The sequence below is a fragment of the Arachis hypogaea genome, chromosome 2, assembly GCF_003086295.3.
Source record: "Arachis hypogaea cultivar Tifrunner chromosome 2, arahy.Tifrunner.gnm2.J5K5, whole genome shotgun sequence".
NCBI classification, from domain to species: Eukaryota; Viridiplantae; Streptophyta; class Magnoliopsida; order Fabales; family Fabaceae; genus Arachis; species Arachis hypogaea.
This window is the reverse complement of record NC_092037.1, coordinates 67,010,916-67,019,549: the sequence shown is the minus strand read 5'-3', so window position 1 is coordinate 67,019,549 and position 8,634 is coordinate 67,010,916.

Below are 8,634 nucleotides of genomic sequence, written 5' to 3'. Positions count from 1 at the left end.
CACTCTATCCTTTGAAATTCAGAATGATTGGCTTCTTTAGGAACTCAGAATCCAGATAGTGTTATTGATTTTCCTAGTTAAGTATGATGATTCTTGAACACAGCTACTTATTGAGTCTTGGCTGTGGCCCAAAGCACTCTGTCTTCCAGTATTACCACCAGATACATACATGCCACAGACACATAATTGGGTGAACCTTTTCAAATTGTGACTCAGCTTTGCTAAAGTCCCCAATTAGAGGTGTCCAGGGTTCTTAAGCACACTCTTTTTGCCTTGGATCACAACTTTATTTTTTTTTCTTTCTCTTTTTTTTTTCGTTTCTTTTCTCCCCTTTTTTTTTCATTTTTTTTGAATCACTACTTTTTCTTGCTTCAAGAATCATTTTAATGATTTTTCAGATTCTCAGTAACATGTCTCCTTTTTCATCATTCTTTCAAGAGCCAACATTCATGAACCACAAATTCAAAAGATATATGCACTGTTTAAGCATACATTCAGAGAACAAAAATATTGCCACCACATCAAAATAATTAAACTGTTATAAAATTCAAAATTCATGCAATTCTTCTCTTTTTCAATTAAGAACATTTTTATTTAAGAGAGGTGATGGATTCATAGGATATTCATAACTTTAAGGCATGGACACTAAGACACTAATGATCACAAGACACAAACATAGATAAACATAAGCACTAAAAAATTCGAAAAAACAGAAAAATAAGGAACAAGGAAATTAAAGAACGGGTCCACCTTAGTGATGGCGGCTTGTTCTTCCTCTTGAAGATCCTATGGAGTGCTTGAGCTCCTCAATGTCTCTTCCTTGTCTTTGTTGCTCCTCTCTCATGATTCTTTGATCTTCTCTAATTTCATGGAGGAGGACAGAGTGTTCTTGGTGCTCCACCCTTAGTTGTCCCATGTTGGAACTCAATTCTCCTAGGGAGGTGTTTAGTTGCTCCCAATAGTTTTGTGGAGGAAAGTGCATCCCTTGAGGAATCTCAGGGATTTCATGATGAGTGGGATCTCTTGTGTGCTCCATCCTCTTCTTAGTGATGGGCTTGTCCTCATCAATGGGGATGTCTCCCTCTATGTCAACTCCAACTGAATAACAGAGGTGACAAATGAGATGAGGAAAGGCTAACCTTGCCAAGGTAGAGGACTTGTCCGCCACCTTATAAAGTTCTTGGGCTATAACCTCATGAACTTCTATTTCTTCTCCAATCATGATGCTATGAATCATGATAGCCCGATCTATGGTAACTTCGGTCCGGTTGCTAGTGGGAATGATTGAGCGTTGGATAAACTCCAACCATCCTCTAGCCACGGGTTTGAGGTTATGCCTTCTCAATTGAACCGGCTTTCCTCTTGAAGCTCTCTTCTATTGGGCGCCCTCTTCACATATGACTGTGAGGACTTGGTCCAACCTTTGATCAAAGTTGACCCTTCTAGTGTAAGGATGTTCATCTCCTTGCATTACAGGCAAGTTGAATGCCAACCTTACATTTTTCGGACTAAAATCCAAGTATTTCCCCCGAACCATAGTAAGCCAATTCTTTGGATCCGGGTTCACACTTTGATCATGGTTCTTGGTGATCCATGCATTGGCATAGAACTCTTGAACCATTAAGATTCCGACTTGTTGAATGGGGTTGGTAAGAACTTCCCAACCTTTTCTTCGGATCTCATGTCGGATCTCCGGATATTCACTCTTTTTGAGTGAAAAAGGGACCTCGGGGATCACCTTCTTCAAGGCCACAACTTCATAGAAATGGTGTTGATGCACCCTTGAGATGAATCTCTCCATCTCCCATGACTCGGAGGTAGAAACTTTTGCCTTCCCTTTCCTCTTTCTAGAGGTTTCTCCGGCCTTGGATGCCATAAATGGTTATGGAAAAACAAAAAGCAATGCTTTTACCACACCAAACTTAAAAGGTTTGCTCGTCCTCGAGCAAAAGAAGAAAGAAGAGAGTAGAAGAAGAAGAAAATAGAAGAGAAGGGAATGGCTTTGTGTTCGGCCAAAAAGGGGGAGAAGTAGTGTTTAGGTTGTGTGAAAATGAAGGAGTGAAGATGGGTTTATATAGGATGGATGTGAGTGGTGAAGAGAAAGATGGGATTTGATAGGTGAAGGGTTTTTGGGGAAGAGGTGTTGAGGTGATTGGTGAATGGGTGAAGAAGAGAGAGAGAGTTGTAGGGTAGGTGGGGATCCTGTGGGGTCCACAGATCCTGAGGTGTCAAGGAAAAGTCATCCCTGCACCATATGGCATGCAAAATTGCGTTTTTAGCCAATTCTGGCGTTAAACGCCGGGCTGGTGCCCATTTCTGGTGTTTTACACCAGCTTCTTGCCCTTTTCTGGCGTTTAACGCTAGTCTGGTGCCCCTTTCTGGCGTTAAACGCCCAGAATGGTGCCAGACTGGGCGTTAAACGCCCAACAGCTAGCCTTACTGGCGTTTAAACGCCAGCACGCTCTCCTCCAGGGTGTGCTGTTTTTCTTCCTGTTTTTCATTCTGTTTTTGCTTTTTTCATTGATTTTGTGACTTCTCATGATCATCAACCTACAAAAAATATAAAATAACAAAGAAAAATATATAAAATATAACATTGGGTTGCCTCCCAACAAGCGCTTCTTTAATGTCAGTAGCTTGACAGAGGACTCTCATGGAGCCTCACAGATTCTCAGAGCAATGTTGGAACCTCCCAACACCAAACTTAGAGTTTGAATGTGGGGGTTCAACACCAAACTTAGAATTTGGTTGTGGCCTCCCAACACCAAACTTAGAGTTTGACTGTGGGGGCTCTGTTTGGCTCTGTTTTGAGAGAAGCTCTTCATGCTTCCTCTCCATGGTGACAGAGGGATATCCTTGGGCCTTAAACACCAAGGATTCTTCATTCACTTGAATGATCAACTCTCCTCTATCAACATCAATCACAGCCTTTGCTGTGGCTAGGAAGGGTCTGCCAAGGATGATGGATTCATCCATGCACTTCCCAGTCTCTAGGACTATGAAATCAGCAGGGATGTAATGGTCTTCAACTTTTACCAGAACATCCTCTACAAGTCCATAAGCTTGTTTTCTTGAGTTGTCTGCCATCTCTAGTGAGATTTTTGCAGCTTGCACCTCAAAGATCCCTAGCTTCTCCATTACAGAGAGAGGCATGAGGTTTACACTTGACCCTAGGTCACACAAGGCCTTCTTGAAGGTCATGGTGCCAATGGTACAAGGTATTAAAAACTTCCCAGGATCCTGTCTCTTTTGAGGTAATTTCTGCCTAGACAAGTCATCCAGTTCTTTGGTGAGCAAAGGGGGTTCATCCTCCCAAGTCTCATTTCCAAATAACTTGTCATTTAGCTTCATGATTGCTCCAAGGTATTTAGCAACTTGCTCTTCAGTGACATACTCATCCTCATCAGAGGAAGAATACTCATCAGAGCTCATGAATGGCAGAAGTAAGTTCAATGGAATCTCTATGGTCTCATTTTGAGCCTCAGATTCCCATGGTTCCTCATTGGGGAACTTATTGGAGCCTAGTGGACGTCCATTGAGGTCTTCCTCAGTGGCGTTCACTGCCTCTCCCTCCTCTCCTAATTCGGCCATGTTGATGGCTTTGCACTCTCCTTTTGGATTTTCTTCTGTATTGCTTGGGAGAGTACTAGGAGGGAGTTCAGTAATTTTCTTGCTCAGCTGACCCACTTGTGCCTCCAAATTTCTAATGGAGGACCTTGTTTCAGTCATGAAACTTTGAGTGATTTTTATTAGATCAGAGACCATGGTTGCTAAGTCAGAGTGGTTCTGCTTAGAATTCTCTGTCTGTTGCTGAGAAGATGATGGAAAAGGCTTGCTATTGCTAAACCTGTTTCTTCCACCATTATTATTGTTGAAACCTTGTTGAGGTCTCTGTTGATCCTTCCATGAGAGATTTGGGTGATTTCTCCATGAAGGATTATAGGTGTTTCCATAGGGTTCTCCCATGTAATTCACCTCTTCCATTGAAGGGTTCTCAGGATCATAAGCTTCTTCTTCAGATGAAGCTTCCTTAGTATTGCTTGGTGCATTTTGCATTCCAGACAGACTTTGAGAAATCATATTGACTTGCTGAGTCAATATTTTGTTCTGAGCCAATATGGCATTCAGAGTGTCAATCTCAAGAACTCCTTTCTTCTGACTAGTCCCATTGTTCACAGGATTCCTTTCAGAAGTGTACATGAATTGGTTATTTGCAACCATTTCAATTAGCTCTTGAGCTTCTGTAGGCGTCTTCTTCAGATGAAGAGATCCTCCAGCAGAGCTATCCAAAGACATCTTGGACAGTTCAGAGAGACCATCATAGAAAATACCTATGATGCTCCATTCAGAAAGCATGTCAGAGGGACACTTTCTGATTAATTGTTTGTATCTTTTCCAAGCTTCATAGAGGGATTCTCCTTCCTTCTGTCTGAAGGTTTGGACTTCCACTCTAAGCTTACTCAATTTTTGAGGTGGAAAGAACTTTGCCAAGAAGGCATTGACTAGCTTTTCCCAAGAGTCCAGGCTTTCTTTAGGTTGAGAGTCCAACCATGTCCTAGCTCTGTCTCTTACAGCAAAAGGGAATAGCATGAGTCTGTAGACCTCAGGGTCAACCCCATTAGTCTTGACAGTGTCACAGATTTGCAAGAACTCAGCTAAGAACTGATGAGGATCTTCCAATGGAAGTCGATGGAACTTGCAATTCTGTTGCATTAGAGAAACTAATTGAGGCTTAAGCTCAAAGTTGTTTGCTCCAATGGCAGGGATAGAGATGCTTCTCCCATAGAAGTCGGGAGTAGGTGCAGTGAAGTCACCCAGCACCTTCCTTGCATTGTTGGCATTGTTGTTGTTTTCGGCTGCCATGTGTTCTTCTTCTTTGAAGATTTCTGTTAGGTCCTCTACAGAGAATTGTGCCTTAGCTTCTCTTAGTTTTCGCTTCAAGGTCCTTTCAGGTTCAGGGTCAGCCTCAACAAGAATGCTTTTGTCTTTGCTCCTGCTCATATGAAGGAGAAGAGAACAAGAAAATGTGGAATCCTCTATGTCACAGTATAGAGATTCCTTTAGGTGTCAGAAGAAAAGAAAAATAGAAGGCAGAAGTAGGAAATTCGAACTTATCAAGAGATAATGAGTTCGAATTGTGCATTAAGGAATAGTGTTAGTCCATAAATAGAAGGATGTGAGAAGAGGGGAAGTAGTTTTCGAAAATTAAGTAAAAGATTTTGAAAACATTTTGAAAAACACTAATTGATTTTCGAAAACCAAGAGTGAGAAAGAGGTAAAGTGATTTTTGAAAAAGATTTTGAAATTAGAAATCAAAAAGATTTGATTGAAAACTATTTTGAAAAAGATGTGGTTAAGAAGATATGAGTAGTTTTAAAAAGATGTAATTGAGAAGATATGATTTGAAAAACATTTTAACAAGATTTGATTTTGAAAATCAATGACTTGGCTATCAAGAAAAGATATGATTCAAACATTAAACCTTTCTCAACAGAGAAGGTAACATACTTGATATGTTGAATCAAATTATTAATTGATAGCAAGCATTTTTGAAAATGGAAAGAAATTGATTTTGAAAAAGATTTGATTTGAAAAGATATGATTTGAAGAAGATTTGATTTTGAAAAATTTTGAAAACCTGAAAAAAATTGATTTGAAAACAAAATCTTCCCTCTTGTGCCATCCTGGCGTTAAACGCTCAGAATGGTGCACATTCTGGCATTTAACGCCCAAAATGCTACCCTTTTGGGCGTTAAACGCCCAGCCAGGCACCCTGGCTGGCGTTTAAACGCCAGTCTGTCCTTCTTCATTGGGCGTTTTGAATGCTCAGCTTTTTCTGTGCAATTCCTCTGCTGTATGTTCTGAATCTCCAATTCTCTGTATTATTGACTTGAAAAGACACAAATTAAAAATATTTTTGGATTTTTAATAATAAAGAATAATCAAAATGCAACTAAAATCAAATAACAATGCATGCAAGACACCAAACTTAGCAGTTTGTATACTACTGACACTAACAAAATGAGAATGCATATGAAACACATAAACACTCAAGTCAAGAGAATTCAAAGATCAGAGCAAGAAAATCATCAAGAATTACTTGAAGATCCTTAAGACACATGAATGAAAGCATGCAATTGACACCAAATTTGAAATGAGACACTAGACTCAAACAAGAAATTTTTGGATTTTATGATTTTGTAACTTTTTTTTTGTGTGTGATTTTCGAAAATTAAGTGGAAAAAGATATCAAAATTCTTAATGAGAATTCCAGGAATCATGCAATGTTTAGTTTAAGACTCCGGTCCAGGAATTAGACATGGCTTCACAGCCAGCCAAGCTTTCAAAGAAAGCTTCGGTCCAAAACACTAGACATGGCCAATGGCCAGCCAAGCCTTAGCAGATCACTGCTCCAATAGCAAGATTGATAGAAATCAACAAGCTCTTGTGATGATAAGTTGAAACCTCGGTCCAATGAAATTAGACATGGCTTCACAGCCAGCCAGACTTCAACAGATCATCATGAAACACTAGAATTCATTCTTAAGAACGCTGAAAAAAAAAACCTAATCTAAGCAACAAGATGAACCGTCAGTTGTCCAAACTCAACAATCCCCGGCAACGGCGCCAAAAACTTGGTGCACGAAATTGTGATCAATACTTTTCACAAATCAAATAATCCCCGGTAATGAATCCAAAAACTTGGTGTTCAATACCATGGCATAAACACAACTTTGCACAACTAACCAACAAGTGTACTGGGTCGTCCAAGTAATAAACCTTACGCGAGTAAGGGTCGATCCCACAGAGATTGTTGGTATGAAGCAAGCTATGGTCTCCTTGTAAATCTCAGTCAGGCAAACTCAAATGGATATGGGTGATATACGAATAAAACATAAAGATAAAGATAGAGATACTTATGTAATTCATTGGTGGGAATTTCAGATAAGCGTATGAAGATGCTTGTCCCTTCCATCTCTCTGCTTTCCTACTGTCTTCATCCAATCCTTCTTACTCCTTTCCATGGCAAGCTTAAGCAAGGGTTTCACCGTTGTCAGTGGCTACCTCCCATCCTCTCAGTGGAAATGTTCAACGCACCCTGTCACGGCACGGCTATCCATCTGTCGGTTCTCGATCAGGCCGGAATAGAATCCAGTGATTCTTTTGCGTCTGTCACTAACGCCCCGCCCTCAGGAGTTTGAAGCTCGTCACAGTCATTCAATCATTGAATCCTACTCAGAATACCACAGACAAGGTTAGACCTTCCGGATTCTCTTGAATGCCGCCATCAGTTCTAGCCTATACCACGAAGACTCTGATCTCACAAAATGGCTGGCTCGTTTGTCAGGCGAGCACTCGGTTGTCAGGCGATCAACCATGCATCGTGTATCAGGAATCCAAGAGATATTCACCCAATCGAAGGTAGAACGGAGGTGGTTGTCAGTCACACGTTCATAGGTGAGAATGATGATGAGTGTCACGGATCATCACATTCATCAAGTTGAAGAACAAGTGATATCTTAGAACAAGAACAAGCCGAATTGAATAGAAGAACAATAGTAATTGCATTAATACTCGAGGTACAGCAGAGCTCCACACCTTAATCTATGGTGTGTAAAAACTCCACCGTTGAAAATACATAAGAACAAGGTCTAGGCATGGCCGAATGGCCAGCCTCCCAATGATCTAAGATAGCATCAGAACAAGGATAACTACCCAGATGTCTCAATACAATAGTAAAAGGTCCTATATATAGAAAACTAGTAGCCTAGGGTATACATAGATGAGTAAATGACATAAAAATCCACTTCCGGGCCCACTTGGTGTGTGCTTGGGCTGAGCATTGAAGCATTTTCGTGTAGAGACTCTTCTTGGAGTTAAACGCTAGCTTTGGTGCCAGTTTGGGCGTTTAACTCCCATTCTTGTGCCAGTTCCGGCGTTTAACGCTGGGAATTCTGAGGGTGACTTTGAACGCCAGTTTGGGCCATCAAATCTTGGGCAAAGTATAAACTATCATATATTGTTGGAAAGCCCAGGATGTCTACTTTCCAACGCCGTTGAGAGCGCGCCAATTGGGCTTCTGTAGCTCCAGAAAATCCACTTCGAGTGCAGGGAGGTCAGAATCCAACTGCATCTACAGTCCTTTTTAGTCTCTGAATCAGATTTTTGCTCGGGTCCCTCAATTTCAGCCAGAAAATACCTGAAATCACAGAAAAACACACAAGCTCATAGTAAAGTCCAGAAAAGTGAATTTTAACTAAAAACTAATAAAAATATACTAAAAACTAACTAGATCATACTACAAACATACTAAAAACAATGCCAAAAAGCGTACAAATTATCCGCTCATCAAAAGCCCAAAGAGTTGAATGTTGTGGGACCCATTAAGAACACAGGCTGCCAGAAACTTTGCCTATTTGGGCCGAACACTATCTGCTTCAACAATAATATCACGTGGACCTTGTTCCATTTTTGGGATGTTTCTTTTCAACCAGTCACATCCCAACTCACAAGTAGGGGTGGCAACGGAACAAATAGGGACGGATTTTTACTTTACTCGACCCTACTCTGTTATACAATAACCCGCATAAAATTTGTCCCCCTTTTATCCGTGAGTAGTAAAATGTTGAATTC